Source organism: Theobroma cacao, chromosome 5 (assembly GCF_000208745.1).
Source record: "Theobroma cacao cultivar B97-61/B2 chromosome 5, Criollo_cocoa_genome_V2, whole genome shotgun sequence".
NCBI lineage: Eukaryota > Viridiplantae > Streptophyta > Magnoliopsida > Malvales > Malvaceae > Theobroma > Theobroma cacao.
Window position 1 is genome coordinate 26477097 of NC_030854.1, and position 21777 is coordinate 26498873.

Sequence of the window (21777 nt, forward strand, 5' to 3'; positions counted from 1 at the left end):
TTTTGTTGACATTAGAAGCACGAGTAGAAGTAGTCTCTTTATCGTTACTACTTGCAGTTTTGGATGAGTTTACCTTTGGAGGCGGAATGGTTACTGAACTCTGACTTCCATTGTTTGAGGTAGATTCTTGTTTTCTAGATGAACTCATTGACCTTTTTCGTGATCATTATTTTTCAACCTTTAATGCTAATCTGATGACATCATTTAGGTTGCAATATGGTTGTAGTTGAACAACATCTGCAATTTCAATATTGAGACCCCCAAGATAACAGGCTACAGTTTGTTCTTCAGGCTCATGGACATCGCACTTCATGTGAAGTTGTTCGAACTCCATTGTATATTCTTCTGCCGACATTGTTTTTTGCCTCAAGTTATGAAATTTGATAAAAATTTCTTGTAGATAATGCTCATGAAGGAACTTACGCTTGAGTTCTCAATGCATTTTATCTCATGTTTTGTTCTTATTGCGCTCTTCTCTTTCTCGTTGCCTGTTGAGATTTTTCCACCAAATAGAAGCGTGTCTCTTCAATTTAATTGTCACAAGTTTCACACATTTTTCATCGGGAATATCTTTGAGTTCAAAAACTCTTTCCACTGTATAGAGCCAGTCAAGGAAGTCATCAGGATGAAGTCTTCCTTCAAACTCAGGAATGTCGACTTTGATTCCCAAATCTCAGTAGCAGCAGTTCTCAAGCGACGAATAGGTACTTCTTCATCAGAGAATTAATTTTGATGAAATGGGTTCGTATCATTCTCTTCATCACTAAAGCTGTTATTGTTGATTTGAGCATCACGTCTTGCGAGTTGCTCTTGTAATTCTTGAATTTGTTGGCGTAGTTTTGCAATCTCGATTTCGTGATATTCTCTTTGATGATTTTGACGTCTTGGCGGCATTTTATTGCATGATGATGATGATGTGGTGATGTAGAAAAAAAAAAGATGATATAACTATAAAGCCATAAATAAAATTACTCGAACAAGGAGTATCGAAACTCGACAGCGAACCTGAACTATGCAACGAACAATGATCCTCCCGCTCTGATACCAAACTAACGCCGGGGTGTTGTAAAGGCACTTAGGCGTTATGAAAGACACCAATCGTGGCGAGGTTGAAAACCCCACTAAGGTGAATCACCAATCTTGGTAAGGTTGAAAAACCCCACTAAGGTAAAAAATAGCCAAAATCCCACTTTGGTTGGCTAGACCAAAGATACTAAAACCTCTTACTCTTTAAAAGAGCCTAGAAAAATAAGCACTCCTACTTAAAAAAATATTATTTATTAACTCTCAACTCTGAATGTCTCATAACTAAGCCTAAGGGTCCTATTTATAGTATTATATGCCCAAATCTTAATAAAACTCTACTCCTAGTTGTCTAATACAATTAGAATAATTAATAAGAGATTTAAATAAAATAGGTGTTTTATTCTTAAATAGAACATGACTATCCTAATCAAATATTAATTCTTAAAAGTATTAAAATAAAAATAAGAAAAGAATCCTAATCTAAATAAAATAAAGAAAATAAATCCTAAATCAACTAAATTAGCAAAAACTAAATTTAATAAAATATAATCCTAAACGTTCTTGCGTCACCATTCATCGATTTCATCACTCGTTCTTACAACTGTATTTCATAATTCTTATCAACAAGTATTTCAATACTTTTCCATCGAAACCATATGTTCACATTTATGATTTAAAATAATGTCATTTGTGCCATCTCGTAGTGGCAACATTAATCAACATAAACATCTATTGCTTAAGATATATATATCTTAACAATTTACATCAAGGTACATATGTTCAATGATAAGGACTCTAAACTTCCAAGGGAGTGACCATAGTGAAGGTGCAGCTACTGAGATGCCATAGTACCTACCAAGAAGACGAGCATATGTGTGCGACTCAAACTAGGTTCCAACTGCCTCCAAATCTAAAAACATGAATTTTAAAAACGTGAGTATAAAACTCAGTGAGTGAACATAAGAAGGGAACAAGCAATCAATAGGAAGAATTTGAAAATCATGATGCACTTGTTTTGAAAACAATGCAATTTGGTTTAATTTCTTTCTTAAACCCCCTTGTTTTGGACATTGATCAGTGGACTCTTAGTATTGCAAAGATCCATGCTCAATCATGAAGATAAGGGAGTGAAGGAAATTATATCAGAACCCGAGCAAGGTAGCAACGTGACAACACGTTTCTCGCTGCAGCAAAAGGCATTCTTGGTTTGCATACAATTCAGTTTTTCAAGCGTATCTTCCACTACATGGGTCCAATTAACATGCTTGTTGGGTCATTAGAAAGCTCAGAGGCAGGGCTACGACTTTAGTGTTTACTACTTTGCCTAGTTCTGATCGAAAAGTGGTCAAAATTACTGTCAAAGTGACAATATTGCACCACCACTAAGAGTTTCTGGCGACAACGAGAATCCATTTCGCTACAGCCAAATTCCTTGTTGCAATGAACACCAATTTGACAATACTTAGCAACTTTCAAAGTTCAACATGCAGGATTCACATATGCAAAAGCATAGACCATACTCATGAACTTTGATTTCATAAACATAGATGTATATATATAAATGCGTAGATAACACTAATATCAACATAATCACACTCGGCTCATGTACATCCCCCCACATTGTGCACATAGCCGGCACCATCATGTGCATCCCCCCACATCGTGCACAATCAGTGCCATTGTGTACATCCCCCCACATCATGCACACAGGCACTATCATCATCCATATCCCACACCACCATCATCACCGGCATGTGCATCTCCCCACATCGTGCACACACACGGTTATAATCATCATACACAATATCAACTATCATGCACAACATATATATATATATATATCATCATAATGAAATGGTGCATGAATCAATAACAACCACATATCACAACATAAAACCATTTAGTAAAAGCTTGTTCCCAAGGCACTTGTTTTAAGATAAAGTTGTATAAAATCATTCAATTTCTTTGTACAAACAGTTACATTCCCCAAACGATTTTGAAATGCAGTTCACTCACCTGACAAAACTAGCACCAACAAGGTCCTAATCCAAGTAGTCCCGAAATACCATTAAAACCTATATTAATCAATAAACCATAACAACCTCAATTAAGTTGTAAATTAAATCTAATAATTCTAATGAATTTACAATAGGCAATCTACCCTCTAACCTAACATTTAACCTAAGTTTCTAGTCTAATTCACAAACCCATTTGGCCAACTACTCCAATTTAAATTTCGTTACCTGGATGAGCTTGGAGGCATGAAGATCAACCAAAAACCTAATCTTTCTAAGAAAAATAATTTGAAGAAATTAGAGAATAAATCTGAAAATATAACCATAAATTCCAAAATTCCAAAAGTTGGAAATATATACCTTTCAACCTTGAAAATGAAGATTTGAAGCCAAAAATCCTAGTGTTGTTGAAAGTGAAGTAGAAATAGAAAATATAAGAAACAAGGAGAGATTTTTCTCTCTCTCTCCTAGGGTTTAGATGTGCTGGAAATTAGGGTTAAAAGCTGCAAATTCAGTGCCCAAGAAGTTAGGAGAATGAAGGATTAGGAAAAGAAAAGAAATAAAAAGAAAACAAGGAAAAATCACATGAAAAATTTGATTTTCATGGAGGTGGAATGAAAAATAGCATTGGATGGGTGAGGAAGAAGAAAAAGTTGCTGGAAGCTTGAAGAATCTGTTGGAAATTTGAAGAAGTTGCTAGAAACTTGGATATTTATGCCTTATATTTATCCATTTTCTCACGTAATTACCAAAATGCCCTTAACAAGGTCATTTTGTCTTCTTCCTATCTTTTGTGCAATCTTTTTATTCTTTTGACACTGGGAGAAGGTCCACAATGATCTAAACTACTCGGGTTTACAAAAACTTAAATTTTTGACTCGGGGTGCAAAAATGACCATTTTGCCCTTACCATGGAAATTATCATTATTTTTATTTTCCTAATTTATTTACCATCATAAACATCATTTATTCATTCCTTAGGCCTATTTAGACCTTAATAGCATAAAAAAAAATCCATTCGTAAGAGCCTACCAAGGAAAATTACAAAATTACCCTTGGTTCGTATTATTGCGCCTACTTCTAGTTACGTGTCTATAGAGGTCGAGATTTCACAGGTTCACTTCTAAATTATCCTTTTAACCCAGTAATCAACCTTAATTGGCATTCGTAAACTTTATTAGCGACTGTATCAAAATACAGGGTACTACATGATATATGTATTTGTTATTATAAAATAAAAAAGAAAAGCTGAATAGTATAAGCTATAGCAAGGCCAAAATGTTGGTTCTTCATCAAATCTTCCATTAAATAACGAAGTTTTTTAGTCTGAAAACTCTTAATGTTATATCAATCCTATTTTCTAGTTTTTTATTTGAAATTAAATTTAATTCAGCTTGTATTTCTTTTTATTTAGCATTGCATGTGAATGTGATAAAAAGGTCAGGACAACCATAGTGCCTACAAATGGCCACGAAATCTCGATAGTTTAGCAACAAATATATAAGGCTACCAGTAAACTTGAAGGTAGTATTATACATTTTCTTATATTGTTTACATTATTATCCCTTCTTGCAAAGGCATCTTTAATCCTTTATATAATTCAAATCTTAATTTTTTTTATTATTTCTTATGAACAATAATGTTTCTTCTTCAATCGTTGCATATGCATCCACTATAAATTGTTGAGACAACCTTACACCTCTTAATAATGCATTTTCAAAGTCATTCATTGTTGAATTATGTATATATAGTATTCTCACACTATGCATTCTATACCCTTCTTATAGTATTCTCACATTATTACATTTTAAAATCAAGCTTTCCCTTTCTTTGTGATTCGGCTATGAAGGAATAAAAAGAGGAACAGCTACTAGTTAATGAGGATGGAGGAGAAAAAGTAAAATAAGAAAAAATAAAACAAAACAAAAATGGAAAAACTTGGTGCAAATTTGTCTCTAGAGGAAGCCACGGGTTGTAGAAGTAAAAATAAGAAAGAATTGCTTTTTGAGGAGAAAGAGAAGGAAGAAATCCTTTAAAGAATGGCCGGTCAAGTGGAGTAGAAAAAGAGTCAATGTTTCCTTGAAAGCCTTAACCAAGTTAAATGGAAAAATTATCATTTAGTCTTTTAATCAAAAAGTCTTCATTCTAGCATTTTTTTATATATATTTTTTTAAATACCTCAAATGAATTGTAAAATAAGTTTTCAAACGCATAATTACTGAAAGTTTGAGTTTAAAATGTTTGATTTAAGCTCACCATCTGAAAAAGACAAAATTACCCTTGATAAAAACGTTTAATTATTTTTCTTGCTTGTTTCTCTCTCTCTCTCTCTTTTTCCAATTTGATTTGACAAAACATAAAATAGGTTTTTAAAAGAATAGTTTATTAAATCTTGAATGTAAAATATTTACTAAAGCTCTCAAAGAAATGATGAAATTACCCTTGGTCCACATCACCATTCCTACACCAGATTATGCAAGTCAGGGTTTCACAAAGTAGCTATCTTAGAAGTAGTCGGTAATCTATAGTTGAGCTGTGAGTCATCTCGAGATCTTATTCAAAGGGGTGAAAAATTTGTTTCTATTAATCTATCCCAAACCATTCTAAAGATTTTTACTATTTGATTATTATCATCAAGCATTTTCATTAAACCTTCAACAATAAATCTATCAGCAGATTTGATGTTATTATCATTTTGGAAAACTTTTAATCTATTAGAGATTTCATTTTCATTATCATAAATGAATAACTGAGCAAATTTCGATTTTTTCCTAGCTATGGGTAGTAGAAAACCTATCTTATGATGCATTTGACTATTTATTTTGAAGATATAAGGTCTTGGCCCATTGTTTATTGACTTATCGATTTGACCTCCTAATGAAATAAATTGAAACATACTGTTATACATTCTTATGTTTTCTTAAAACATAAGGCCTCTAGGGTTTGTATTATCATTAAGTAAATCATCTAGAAATGAAGGAGTTTCTCTAAAGTTAACTATACGTACTGTACCTTCTTGACAACAAAAATTAAAAGTTGGATTCTTATTTTCTTTTGATATATCAAACCTTTCTTCATATAATTAGGGCTTCTGAAGCAAAAAGTGGTGGAGCGATTTCCTATTATGTATATCATAAACAAAAATAAACATTTGTTAATGATGATAATGATTTAATATATTGAATTTTTTAATATAATTTAACTTACATAATTGTACTGTAGAGGTATCCTCAAGTAATAGTTGAGTTTGGGGAGCATAGTTAGCACATCGATAAAGAAGAGTTTGCATGTGACCTTCATAAACTTTTGTATATAAATTTTTAATTTAATATTGATTAGATTTATTTTATTGTTAAAAAAAGTTAAATTACTAAATGATACCATCAAGTCTGTAAGTTATGAAAAAAAAAAAAACTTTACCAATAATATTCTCATCCAAAGAATTGCTCGGTCTAGCTTGGGAAAATTAGAAATCAATAAACTGACGATCCAAATCGAATTTTGAGTAATGAACCTAGCATTTCCTGCAAGATAATTACTAGAACTGACTGTAGAAAAAGTTACTAAATTAATTTCTGTTGCCCGATAAATAACATTTGGTGAACAAACACTAGATAGGGCTGTAATAGGTTCAACCAAAGTTATTACCAACTCACCCTCAACATTAACTATTGAATGAACCGTTACACGTCGTCCAACAAGCACATCAATAACATTGAATGTGTGATTAGATTATGGGACATGAGTGGGCATTTGAGGGTTTATGTTTGACAAAGCACTTACATGATTCAATCGAGGCGAACTATGATCACCTTGGTTGGAATATTAACTATTATTATTGGATGAAAGTGAATGAGAGTTCAAACTTTTCTTAAGTTTAGAAAATCTTTTAGCTCTTAATATTTTTAACCTATTATCTCTATTCTATTTTGATAGATTGGGTTTATCCATAAATACAAATCAGTGTTAAGTTGGTCAAAGATCTCTAAAAAAATGATAAAAGGTAACAGTTATACATAAGATACTAAGCAACAATGTATTTATACTAAAGAGATATTTGTCCTAAAATTTATAATAATTTATTTAAATAATAACTATAAACGTTGACTTAAAAAAAAATAAATCAATTAAACAATAAAATAGAAAAAACAATAATATGCAGGAAATGAAGATGAAATAATGCAAAACGCCAAGAACACATTACAATATACACTGTTAATACTTGCTAATTTTGTTTTTGTAATCAACAGGTACACTGCAATACAATAAACACGAATCAAATAAAACTGACATGAAGATACTAATATTTACTCGTAACAATTCTTTTAAACAATTACACATTGACAACAAAGGAGGAAGTAAAAAATCAATACATGGTGCAAGCAGAATATGTACAAACCAAAATACACAAAATTTGCAACAAACTATGAACAAATTTAAAAATACTACATTATAACTGGTAATCATATACAATAAGTAAAGAACAAAAATAACAAACATAACTCAACCAACAGGTCAAATTTGCAAATCATGTAGACTATTCAATTAAGTGCTATGTTAAATCAAATGTAATCAACAACGAATATAAATAACAAACATAGGATAATTAGTACGTTAACTTTGTAATTTCTCTACAACACACAAATGCAACCAAACAGATGACTTTTAATATCTGATCATGTGCTTGTTCAACCGAATCAAACTTTGTCTTACATTATTGCAATAAAAATCAATTTACCTTAAACCTTAAAGCATTTATAACTGATAATTGAAATTACTTACAATTGTTATGAGTGCTCGCATAAAAATAGAAGCAAAGTCCTCTGCAAAAAAAAAAAAAACAAATAAATGAATGAATGAATATAGAAATCCATGAATCATTAAAACAAATAAATCATTTACAATAGCTACTAAAGAAAACAAACAGACAAAATCATCAACCCATCTATAAGCGATGTTTACAAATAATAGTATATTATATTTTAACTAGAAAATAATAGTTTCACATTAGAAAACATAAAGCGAATTCTTAAGTTTATAAAAACACTAGCTCTTTTTACAGATAGTCAAATAACAAATTCGAGTAAAAAAATTTTAAATGGAAAACATAAAAATCAATCATGAAACAAATGAAATATAAATATTAACCATACATTTATGTTCAGATAATACAAATTTCTCATGAAAATCATTATAAGTTGGATAAGTAACATCAATACAAATTGACTTTAAAATCTATGTAGCGAGAAAATGCAAAACAAAAATAAACGATACAATTCAATACAATAAGTTAACGACAATTGTATAGTCATGGGATGGTCAAATTTTGAAACAAGTAATCATCCTTTTTATATTTAAAGGAAAAAAAATTACATCACAGCTTATCGATCTTATTTGGCGACAAATCCTTCCCTTAACAATAAGAAAGATATTTTTCTAGCCTAAATTCAACCATAAATGATAATAGAAAACATTGCTGCTCTAACCCAATAAAAATATCAATATCAAACTTAGTTATATTATAAAATAAGAGATAACAAATACCTAACTAACCTGGTTAATCAGGAGAGTTGCCCAAATGTCCTTTATATGAAACAGGGAAAAAAATCAATAAGAAAACAGTACAAAATGAAAAACCAAAATTGTAAAAATGATATCAAAAATATCAAAATGGTTTAATTATCTTTTTATTTAATATCAAGAAGAAGACACATACAAAAAATTGCCACACTTAACAACAATAAAACATCAAGAAGCAATAATGAAAGTACAAAGCCATATAAAAGAAAAGCACATTAAAACTAAATAATAAAAATAAGGTGCCAACAATAATCATCAACTAAATCCATAAGAAAGATAATGGACCAAGCAGGACTTAAAGGCCAAATAACAGTAGGAATATTGAGAAGGGTTTTTCATGTGAAAAAATAATGATAAAATAGGTAACAATAAAATGAAAGAATGAAGCTTTCTAAAGAAGCTCAAGAGTTTTAAAAAAAAGTTTATAGATTTAAGTTTTATTTTCATCAAAATAATACTTTGTACTTGGAAAAGACAAGGAAAAATTTCATCAATGTAAAAAAACAAAAAGAAAAAAGCAAACCATTTTAAAGAAGCTCAGAGATATTTTTAAAGAAAGATCTTAATTCTCTACAAGTTTTATTTCTATCAAAATAGTGCACTCTTTTATTTCCATCAAAACAGTACACTAATTTATTTCTATCAAAATAATGCATTGTATATATTATTTTTGATGCAAGGTTCAGTCTTGACATAGGCAAAAAGAAAAAGAAATTTTTGAAGGTTTCTAGAAACTTATCTAAGTAATATTTCCTTCCAAATAATATTTTTAATGTACAATATTTGATAAAAAGAAAACTCACCAAAAAATGACTACTATATTTGATAAAAAGAAAACTCACCAAAAAATGACTACTTTTACCCTTAGGTTCAATTATAATATGTATATTGCCTATATTTGGAAGTTTGGGGTTTCACACATATCAATCAGTCATGTAATATCCAAAAACTAATCACGCAATGTCCAAAAACTAGTCACAAAATGCCCTATCAACATTCAACTCAAAAACTACCAAATTACATTTAATAAAATCAACAACTTCAAACAACATATTATATTCCATTTAACAACATAATTAACGAATATATCTACTTGGCGAATAATGCTCAAAATGCTCAAAGGTTTTTTTCATGTATCAAAAGCCACTTCAAAATACTTAAAACGCTCAAAGGTTTTTCTTTGTATATCTAAAACCACTCCAAAATGCTTAAAGATTTTTTTTCCTAGCAAAAAATACTCCAAAGATGAATGGTTTGGAGAGAAAGGCTCAAAGGATATGGATCAGTTTGAGGCATGAATCCAAACATATGGGTCAGTTTCATTAAGAGCAATTTTGTCTAAAATTAATTTCTTTTGGTTAAAATAGTTAAAATTATGATAAGGGTTATTTTCAAAAACACCTTATGTATGAGGGGTATTTTGAAAAAAGCCCAACATGAAATTTGATAGGATTTTAAAGACACATGATTCACCAAGCATGTCCTAAAAACTCACAGTGGTGAAAAACCAAGGCACATGAAGACCTTATGAGCTAGTGACATTAAGGAAAACGTGAAAAAATATAACTGTCTTTATGTCACTAAAATAATTCAGATATTGATTATTTTAAACATCTGTAAAAGCCAACGAAAGAATCTATTCTTAAATAACCAAAAATTATAGACTAAATTGAAAGAGCCAACAATATCTATTAATTTGATACTTTCCACAGTATGGATACCTCTATTTTCTAATGCCTTCAACTCAGAAAATATTGCAAAATATAACTTCTTGATCTAAATGGTTCTATTTATAGCAACTTATCAATATATAATCAACTTAAAACAAATACTCTATCATATGTTCACCCTAAAATTTCGGTCAACAAATTTCACAACCTATAAACACTTAACCACACAAATACATTGCCACACCATCATCTTTATAAATAAAAATGAAAAAAAGAGAAAAGAAAGATAAGCTTGTAGGTCGACAAACAGTAAAAGAAATGTACATACATAACATGCAAGAGACATTAATTAGTACACAATACGCATACATACATAATAATCAGAACAAAAGCAAGAAACTCATAGCAACTGCAAACCCACTCTAAAACATGTTGATCTAAACTCTTTGAACCTGTGCATAATCCGATTTGCACACAAAGGAATAGTAAAAGCCAAATTTGAAATAAAAATCATTAAGCGTAAAAATAATAATAAAATCAACAATCTCAAGAACATCAGAAAACAAATAAAAACACAATCAAAGAATAAAAAACGTCAAACAAAAAATGTTAAAAATATTAATTTGTAGAAACAAAGATGTATACAATAAGAACATAAAAATCTTATAAAACAAAAAAGGAACAACCAAAAAGCTCCAAATCTTTCCACTTGAGAAAAGTCAAACAAACGACATAAATAGAGAAAAGGAATGCAAACAGAGGAAAATACAAAACCCAAATTTCGAAAACACAAATTGAAACTTTTGAGAACACAAAAAATGGAAGCAAGGATGATTGGAAGTCATTGATGAACATGGAAATGACAATGCCAAACAACATCAATCGACTGCATACAAATCCTAAAACCAACCAAGAAACCCAAATTGTCACGCGTGACTCTAGAAAGAGGGGAAAAGACCCAATGAAACCATTCAACATATCCCTAACCAAACCAAAACAAGAAGAAATAAGAAAAAATTCCCCAATGCAACAAAATAAGTCATTGTCAAATTCCCAAACATGCAAGTTATTCGAGCCGATCATAAATTAGTGTAAAAGGCTTTCCACGGCTCACTAATGACTATAGAAAGCAACCAAAAGGCAACCCAAAGAAATATGTCAACTGGCTCAGAGGTGACTCTAGAAGCAAGCCAAAAGACACGAGGAGTTGGGGAAAGCATTCCCTAATTCCATTGCCCAAAAATAACCCCCAACCCAACCAAACCCCTCAGCTTCCTTAACACACCCCAAACGTAACCAAACCCCTCAACTTCCCTAACACACCAAAATAACCCCTCCACAATGCACCATATGCAACCTAAAGAGAAAGCCACATGTCAACACTAGTATGATCTGTATGAGCTTCCTTTAATATAAAGGTATGCATCACGTTCCAACCAAAAAGAAAGCCACATGTCAACACCAAGATGATCCTAATGGACTTCTTTTAATTTAGAGGAATAGATAGGTATATAATAATTAGAGGAAATTTTGAGAAAAGGACATCGTGAGAAGGTGATTTCAGAAATAACCACCCATATAGAGTTATCTATTTCTAACCAAAAAAAAACATGAGTAGACCAAAATGCCTTTAAAAACATCGTTTCAAATTAGGATCCCGATATCTCCCTCCCACTAGAGAGAAAATAGAAATAAATAAATGTTCAACTGTTTGAGCTCGATCATCTTTCTCTCTCAACTCTCTGAATTGTCTCAACTCTGCCAACTATTTGTTGAGCACCATCATCATCAACTCTCTCAGATCTTTGAACTGTATGAGCTTTGTCAACTCTCCATTAAGCACAATCGTTATCGGGCTGTGGTCTATCTCTCGGCATCTAGCCATATTGTCGTAGATTAACAAACCCTATAGCAAAAATGACATCAAAGTACTTGTTATTGGGTTTATTGCTGCAACACACTTAAATTTCTAAAACATTTGGTGTAAATTAGAACATAGATTAGAAACATTGCCCAGAGTTGTTACACGCCATGCATCTATAACATGTGTTAACGTTATTTTAGCGTGTCATGACATTGGTTATTTTTCAGCTGATTCGTCAACCACAATTTCTTTTTCAACAACTTTTTCAATTACTTTCTCATCAGATTGAATTGAAATCTCAAGATTTAATGCTTGATTACTTACCTCTTTACGTACCTCTTTGCCATTACGGAGAGTGATTTCCATGCAATGTTTCTTATCTTCTCTTTTTGGGTTGGGTTCAGTATCACTTGGTAAGGTACCTTGAGGTCTAGTATTTAAAGCATTGGTAAGTTGGCTTAGTTGTATCTCAAGATTTCTAATTGAAGCTGCTTGATTTTGAATAGAGGCATCAGCCCTTATCATAAATGCATCAATCTTTGTTATGAATGCATCAGTCTTTGTCATGAATTGTATGAACATATCCTCCATTAAAGGCTTTTTCTCTAGCATAGGAGCTCTAGATGGAAATCCAAGGGGAAAGTTTGACTTGGCCATTGATGAGGACCCTTAGTTGTTATTCTATGAAAAATTAGGATGATTCCTCTAACCAGGATTATATTTGTTCGCATAGGGATTGTTCCGTTGCATATTTCCAACAAATTGACAAGACTCAGAATAGATGGGACAATTGTCATTGGAATGTTCTACCCCACAAAATTCACATTTCATAAAGGAGTTTTGAACAGCATTAACACTCAGTTTATCTATTTTTTTTGCAAAAAAGGCCAATTGTGTCAAAACAGTGTTTATCACCTCTAATTCATAAATTTCGGCAATTTTTCTTATACTCAATCTTTCAGATGGCCATTGATAATTATTAGAAGCTATCTCTTAGAGCAAATCATAAGCCTCATCAATGGATTTACTCATAAGTGCACCTCCAGCGGCAGTATCAATGTTATTTCTAAAAGGGTCCAGCAAACCATTATAAAAAGTCTGAACTTGCAGCCACTTAGGTAATCCATGGTGAGGACATCTTCTCAACAAATCCTTATACCTTTCCCTTATATAGTGATTCAAAATCAAATTGCATGAAAAAAGTGATATCATTATGCATCTTTGCTGACTTTACAAGTGGGAAGAATTTTGCTAAGAATTTTTTAGCCAAATCATCCCAAATATTAATGAAACCAACAGGAAGCGAATTTAACCAACTCTTTGCTTTCTCTCAATGGAAAAGGGAAAAGCCTTAATCTTGTAGCATCATCAGTAACACCATTAACCTTGAATGTATCGCAGATTTTCAAGAAATTTATAATATGAGCATTCGGATGATCATTAGGTAAACCCCCAAATTGAACAGCAGTCTGAATCATCTGAATAATTGATGGCTTAATTTCAAAATTGTTGGCTTGAATAGGAGGTCATCGGATACTAGAGTAGAGATTTTGTACTTGTGGGATTGCATAATCCCTCAAAAGCTTGGTCTCTTCCTCTTGTTGACCAGCCATTGTTTTACTTGGAGCAGAAACTTTTTTATTTTTCCTCTGAAGTCTATGAAAAGTTTTCTCAATTTCTGGATCAAAAGGAACAATTTCCAAATTTCGAGCACTTCGCATACAACGACCAAAAGTACTTGAAAAAATAAAAAAAATTAAAGAAAAGAAAAGTCTAGATTAAAATTAAGAATGCTTGGTATTAATATTAACAAAAAAGAATTAAAAATCAAATCCCCGGCAACAGGGCGAAAAACCTGTTGTTGAATTTTCTACTCACGCAAGTGCACGTATCGTTAACTAGTAATATAGTAATGAAGTAGAGTATCGTTCCTACAGAGAATTGAATTAATCTTTATTGTTAACTGCTAAAATTAACACACCCTAATTTTATCTTAATAATTAAATTAAAAAGGAAAATTTAAATTAATAAACTAAAAACTAAAACTAAAACTAATATATCAGCAAATTTTACTTCTAGTGATTAACAGACCTAAGATTATGATATCCCTCAATACTTTATCTGATTAATGTCTATCTCTCTTAACTTAGTTTAATTGATCAAGTTGCTAACCTAAAGTCCTAAATTATTTATAAGTCTTTGTCAAGTTCTTTATAAAAATACCTCTCCTAATTAATTTACTATATGTCTATGCAAATTATATTGAAGAAAGATTCATTAAGTTTGTGCTCTAATCCTAGCTACGTATGGCTTATAGGTGTATGTCTACCCTGTATGTAAATCAAATTAGCTAATCAAGTAAGTGTATTCGATCATACACTATTTTATTCAAGATCTACCTAAATCTCCTTCGTCAAGGTTTAACCTAGGTTTTCAATTCAATTTAATTAGTGATCAGGCAATTAGAAACATTAAGAACAGAATAAAATAACAACTTAAATCTATCAAATATAAGTAAAAGAGAGACAAATAATTCAGACTATATATTGAATTCAATCATAATCTTAGATTAAAAATTTACTTCCCCATCAAGTCATACATCATCATCAAATAAAATATAAACATTAAAACCAAAAGAATAAAAGAATAACAAAAAGATAGAAAAAACCAAGGCATGAATTCTTGATCTCCAAATCTCCTTGAATTCTTTAAATTCCTTCAATGACTCTGTAGCTTGACTCTCAACTGTTAATATGGTGTTTTTCTTCTCTCCTTTTAAGTCCTCCGAAAGGTTGTTTTTATAAGCTTTGGAGTTAGGTCAAGTTGGGTGAAGAAAGAAGCCAATTTTAGCTGGGATCTCCTCATCAAACTATGTAAGTCGCAGCTTTGCCAAATTAATTAACAGAAATCGTAAGTGCTTTAGGACTGTTACAGTACGTCAACTTCAACAAGATTTTTGACCATCCTACAAGCCAAAATGTGTGAAGTAGTAAACATAAAAGTTATAGATCTTTCTCTTATCTTTTCAATGGTTCAACAATCGCTTCATTTGAAGCTTTGTAGAAAAATTTATGGTCAGAAAACAAAAACATATGCATTAAAAGTCTACACCTCGAAATTGCTTTCCTTCTTCCATTAAAATTCTTCTTTCAAATACCTACAAAACCACAAGCAAATCAATAACAACCTATGTTAATCGTATTAACAACAAATTTAGCATAAAATTAACCAAAATTAGATTGACTCACTTAAAATAACAAATTTAAAATAATTAAATAAAGCCTACTAATTTCTATGCATTACTACAAAAACCAAACTAAATTATCATCAAAATTAAGCTCAAATAACTCTATATCATAGAGGTATCAAAAAGGTTCTCCTTCCGAACAATTACCACTGAGAAGTCGACATGTGTCGATGATCACTTATACAAAGGAAGAATGTTTTCGTCGAAGGCCAAGTTGAAACGAGCTTTAAACATGTTGGTTCTAAAAGGGAAGTTTGCAATAAGAGTAAAAAGGTCATGTAAAGGTCGTTATGAGATTGGTTGTAAGGACAAGGAATGCAAGTTCAGTGTGCATGCAACGAAGTTACCTGACAGAGGAGAATATTGGTAAGTTTGGACGTTCCACAAAGTACACACCTATACTGTTGATGGTTTACAAGGGCGATTTCCAACTACGAGTGCGAAGATAATTAGTGAACTTATGTCACACAAGCTTCGGGCTAATGGAGTAGCATTGAGACCTAAGGACATAATTTGTGAGATGAGGGTTCAATGGGGATTGGAATGCTTGTATGGTAAGGCTTGACAAGCGAAGGAGTATGCAGAGAGGCTTGTTTTCGGTCCCCCGGAGGAGTCATTTCAACTACTACCCTCGTATTTTTAAATGTTGGAACAAGAAAATCCTGGCATAATGACTGCAGTGGCTACTGATGAGGCAAAAAGATTCAAATATTGTTTCTGGTCATACAAGGCTTGTATTCGGGGGTTTAGGGATGTAATGCGTCCTACAATTACAATTGATGCGACACATCTAAAAGGCAAGTTCAATGGTGTTCTATTCGTTGTTGTATGCAAAGATACGAACGAGTGCGTATATCCAGTTACGTTTGGCATCGGCCATTTTGAGGACAAAGACTCATGGACGTGGTTTCTTAACAAGCTGCGTGATGCGGTTGGTTGTCCTGAAAACACTATGCTCATTTTTTATCAGCATCTCGACATTAAGAAAGCAATCCAAAATGCATACCCAGAAGCGCACCACGATTTATGCGGTTAGCACTTGAAAAAAAACTTTAAAAACAAGTTAAAGTGCGACGACCTTTCTATCATTTTCACATTGCTCGAGATTGCTATAAGGTTTCTGATTTCAATAGACATATGAACCAGCTCAAGCAAATTCGCATGGGAACCCACATTGACCTTATGAGAATAGGGCCTGAGAGATGGGCACGTGCATGTTCACTGGCAAGGCGATACCAAATGATAACATCTAACATTGCGATATGTGTTAACTCATGCTTGAAGCACGCAAGACAAATGCCAATCACTGTTTTGATCGAGTTCATTAAAGACATTTTCCAGCGTTAGTTCCATGATCGGTACAAGGACACCGTCAAGGTGACCACGACTCTCAGCCCTTAGGTTGCCAAGTAGTTGAGCAAACGGTTCAATGATGCACATCACTTTGTAGTTAAGCTTATCAATCGAGTGGAGTTCGAAGCTAAAGACGAGAAAATGGATAAACTTGTAAACCTGTCCAGGAAGACGTGTTCATGTTGTGAGTTCCAAACAAATTTACAACCATGCAGCCATGCCATTGCAGCAATAAGGTCAGAATATCTTTATTTCTTATTTGAACCCTAATTGACATAGCATTTACATTCTGCTTAAAGATTGAGTTTATTGTATTTTTCAGTAAATGTAAACGTGAAGCCATTGAATTCCACACTGACTACTACAAGACAACCATTTTGGTAGAGGGTTATTCAAGATCCATTCGCTCGGTAGGGCATCCTAGTGAGTGGGACATCCACCCTCATGTGAAACAAATTGTCATCTTGCCACCACTTTGGCGAGGCCAAGCGGGAAGACCTATGAGGAGAAGGATTCCATCAACTGATGAAGGCAATTGAGCACGGAGATATTCGCAATGCAAGAGGTACGAGCATAACAAACAGAATTGCCCATCCACATTTGCAGTTTCACCCACAAATTCGACGCCATCTCCAAGTCAATCGGCTCCTCCAAGAGTGTGCTGACCCAAAACATGTTCAAGTTGTAGACAAACCAGTCACACACGCAACAACTGTCCAATACGAAGGGCAATGTCTGAAAATGTAGGGTGTGTTGTGGATGAAGACAACTTGTTCGCCTAACTAAATGTGTAACCCATGTGCAATACGTTTCTCACAATTTCCTGTTGCAGTATCTTACATTCATTCATATTTTTTAGTGTTTGTTAGTTTCCTCCTGTGGATGAGTCTTTATTTTTTTATTAATTTTGTAAAAATAGTATTTAAGTATTCATTTCATTTTGTCCTTAATTTTGAAAACCGAATAGACTTGCGAAGTCCCTATACTGTTACCCCATTTCTCACATTTTATTACCACTTGTATTAAACAATTAATGATTTGATTTAATTCTTATCTATTTCATTTAATTTAACATTTTATATTCTTACAATCAAACCTCCTAAGAGATATAAAATTAAATTAATTCATCTAAATTATGCTAAGCTAATAAAAAAAATGCCATGTGGCAGTTTTGATCATCTGGTGTGGGGGTTGAGATTAGGCTGTAATTAGTGTATATGAATAACATCTTGTGGTGACATGCTGAGGGGGAGCAGATGCTTGTGGTGACACACTGAGTGCATGCAGTCTTATGGTGTGACACCGTGACTTGTTGCAGTCTTGTGGGGTGACACGGCACGAGCCAATTGTGGTGACACGATGAATGAATGTAGATTTCTAGCGTGACACGATGACTTGTTACAGCCTTGTGGGGTGACACACCATGCCCCACTAGGGTGACAAGCCACGTGGTTGCAGTATTAATTTCAAAATTTACATTAGCTTCTGATATTTTTAGGCATTGTGTTTGAATTGATAAAGAAGAAGTAATGGGAAAGTAATGTATAAAATGTACGAATATTAAAATTAATTATATATACAAAAAAATGATGTACATACAAGGGCCGATATGTTCAGGGTTCGCTCTCACAACTGTTGGAAAAAATTTCTAGAACATATTGGCGATGCATATTTACAATCATATTCTGCTTAACTCTAATATTTTTCAATTGCAAAATATCGTCAATGTACCCTATCATGAACATACCGCAGCTGACATTATCGTTCTGTCGATGCACTATAGCTTTTGGCAAATGGATTTCCAATGGCATCTGCTTCAAATCCCATGTCTTTCGGTGTGTTTTGTTGAAATAATTGGCTTGGTGGCAGATGATTGGCATAATAGTCGTAAGGGGTGTCATCTGAACTGCACGCACTCCGCTATCCTTAGCATCCGAAGTTCTTGTGGAGTCCACCACCTTGATCATCCACCTCACCAAGTCGATCTTCGCTACCACCCAATGCCCACCCACATTGCAAGGTGCGATGATGAAATCAACATCTTCCCATTTTTTGCCGTATGTCAGCCTCTCACCTTCCACGTACTCTCGCAACTCATCCAGTATTTCCATCGTGGATCGAGCATCTTTAGTTGGAAATACGACGTGTAGCAAATGGATGGTGTCCTATGAAACATGTATACATTAGCTTACACTTAATGCAATCAAAAACTTAGTATTTTCAGAATTAAAAAATTTTCAGATAAACTTACGAAAAATATCGTGTCAACCACGCATGCATGGGTAGTGTACAACTTCGACTTCGGCCTTGTCATCCACTTACAGAGTACGTTAAGACATGTGTCTATATGTTCACTACTCATTTCTTCTTTGGGATCCTCTAATGTTGTGAAAAATTTAGCACTTTGATCCTCTAAGATCCAGACGTTACGCCTGCATATGTAACAGAATGAATTTCAAAAGCCTTGTGGATTAATGCTTTTTTAAAAAATATTATTTACAATGTTTTATGAGCTTACCTCGCATACTTGTCTTTCTTGAAAGCTTCGTATGCTTCCACCATTACGTCCTTCATATCCCGAAGGCTCACTAAGGGGTCGACGTATGGGCTTGACATGTATTTGCTCCCCAGTTTGACCTATGCCTACTCAGTTGGGTCTGAAATTTGTGTTGCACGATGATGGACATCAGACCCTGCTGACAACAATCGTGTCCCGCTGGCTTCAAGAGTGCTCTGAGGAATATGGTCCCCTTTCAACCTGAAGTGATGCAAGGTTCTCATCCCCTCTTGTTGCTACCTCGACTACTGCATAGGCCTCAGGAAAATGCTCTCCTTCACCCAAGAGTGATTGAAAGTCCCCCCCCCTCCCGCAGAAGCATTGATAACCGAATCAGCCTCGGGAACATGGACTCCTTCAGCCACGAGTGAGTGAAGGTCCCCCTCCCCTCCCGCAGATGCATCAATAACATAATCGACCTCAAGAACATAGACTCCTTCAGCCACGAGTGAGTGAATGTCCCTCTCCCCTCACGCAGATGCATTGATAACCGAATCAACCTAAAGAACATGGACTCCTTGAGCATCATCTAATTAAAGGGTCAGATCCCTTGCCACAACATCATCTCTGTCACGGCCAACAACATCATCGTGAATGTGAACAGCAACTTCATCATGCTGCCCATCATTAGCATCATCATTGTCCTCACTAACATCGTGAGATGAAGACCGCCCTACAGAACGAGACAAATGGGAAAATCCATTAGCTCATAAAATACCACAAACCATAAACCGAGAACAAAAAATAAAACTACACCTACTAAACATAAACGACCAATATATGAGTGAAGATAGAATATTGTACTTGTGATTTCAAGCCCTCTAAAATACGAGCAACGACACGGTCCTCAAACGTCTGCATGGCCAGAGTCAATGACCAAATCGAAGCTTTCAGCTTTGACATGTCTTTTTTATGCTAGTGCATGATCCGTCACAGTTGACGCTTCGTGACTACTCCGTCATTGACTCTTGTCGAATGGGTCAACTGCAATAACATATATTACTGTGTTATTCAATAATCATATAAGGAATTATTGAACATTAATCGTTAGAACTTTAAAATCCATACCGATAGCTCGTTACCACTATGCAGTTCAGTAGGACCGATCTGTGGTTAAGGAGCTACTGTCGCCTCCCTCAACTGCAATGGTAGAAATTACTATGTTACTCAATAAACATATGCAGAAATGTTGAACACAAATCATTAAAATCGATCTTACCGACGGCTCGTTAGCAGTGTGCATCTGAGGAGAACCTGTCAGTGGTTGAGGAGTTGTCATCGCATGGTCCAACTGCAAACACATATATGTTATTCAAAAATCACATATGGAATTGTTGAACATAAACTGTTAGAACTGTCCTTACTGACTGGTCACTGCCATTGCCATGGTTGTCCCCTTCCTCCATCAACTCAAGGCCCGACAGCTCATCCACTAAAACAGCGACGATGCGCCTCCGCTTCATGCCACCAGTGGCTCTATTCTCTTTTAATTTTCTCCTATTTTCCCGAGCATCTAAGCCCCAGTCTGGTCGATCCTCTAAGTGCGTTTTTGGCATGTACTGGTGGCCCTCAAATAACAGGACATCAATGTCCACAAAATAGTCCCGGCTAGCCTTATCCAGGGTGGGCTCCAAGGTCTCGATTGCCCACAACTGCAAAATAGGGATTGTGATTAAATTTTAGACAAAATTATTATACAAATACACAGCAAAAATTAGTAGTTGTTCACTCACCTGCTCAGAAGACTCCAACTTCTCAACTATTTTGTAGAAGTCTTTCGGCTTCTGATTGCATTGCCATCTGTACATACGTGGCTAGACGTCTTTCGGAGCAGAGAGGGCAACCATTTTTTGGAAGGTCAAAACTACCTCCATTGCTTAGAACTGCAAATCAAATGTAACATTATCATACCGTAAATGATAAACGAGTGCAACCATAAATTTTTATATCAAAACAAAACGGATAAATGTTTAGTGACAATACCTGTATCACCCACGTGAATCCGTAAATGTTGTACCGTAAACGAGTAGCCTTCTGTAAGTTTGAGGCAAGCACTCCGAACCCCTTCAAAAGGTAGTCCTCGATCAGTCTCCAAACATAGTGACCCCATAGGAAAGCATTCTAAGCGTCAATGTCCTCCACCAATGACAATAGCCAAGGCGTCACCCATCTACGGTAGTCTTGACCAAATAAAATGTTATTCGCGATCAAGACAAGTGCCATTTTTGTCACGTTGCCTAGTCACTGAAAGTTGCCTCTCGCGAAAAATATCAAGCAACTATGCAGCTTAATGCTCTGCTGCCCGTTCTAGTATCTGGCATGAATTTTGTCCGCAACAACCTTGTATGGTTGTCTAAACACATCAGGCATTAGACCAAACTTCAATCCAGTGATAAGGCAGAACTCCTGTTTTGATATTCACCCCTTGCTCTTGCCAATGGCAAACCGTAGCTCGTGCTCCATTG

The 21777-nt window shown here is 34.0% G+C and overlaps 1 long non-coding RNA gene across 1 annotated transcript; it reads right to left on the minus strand.

Moving 5' to 3' along the window:
- LOC108662161 lies at window positions 1662-3427 on the minus strand. The gene is made up of 4 exons (XR_001927947.1): window positions 3402-3427; window positions 3270-3306; window positions 3043-3101; window positions 1662-1936 (listed from the first exon to the last, which is right to left on the minus strand). It is a non-coding gene; the product is annotated as an uncharacterized LOC108662161 (long non-coding RNA).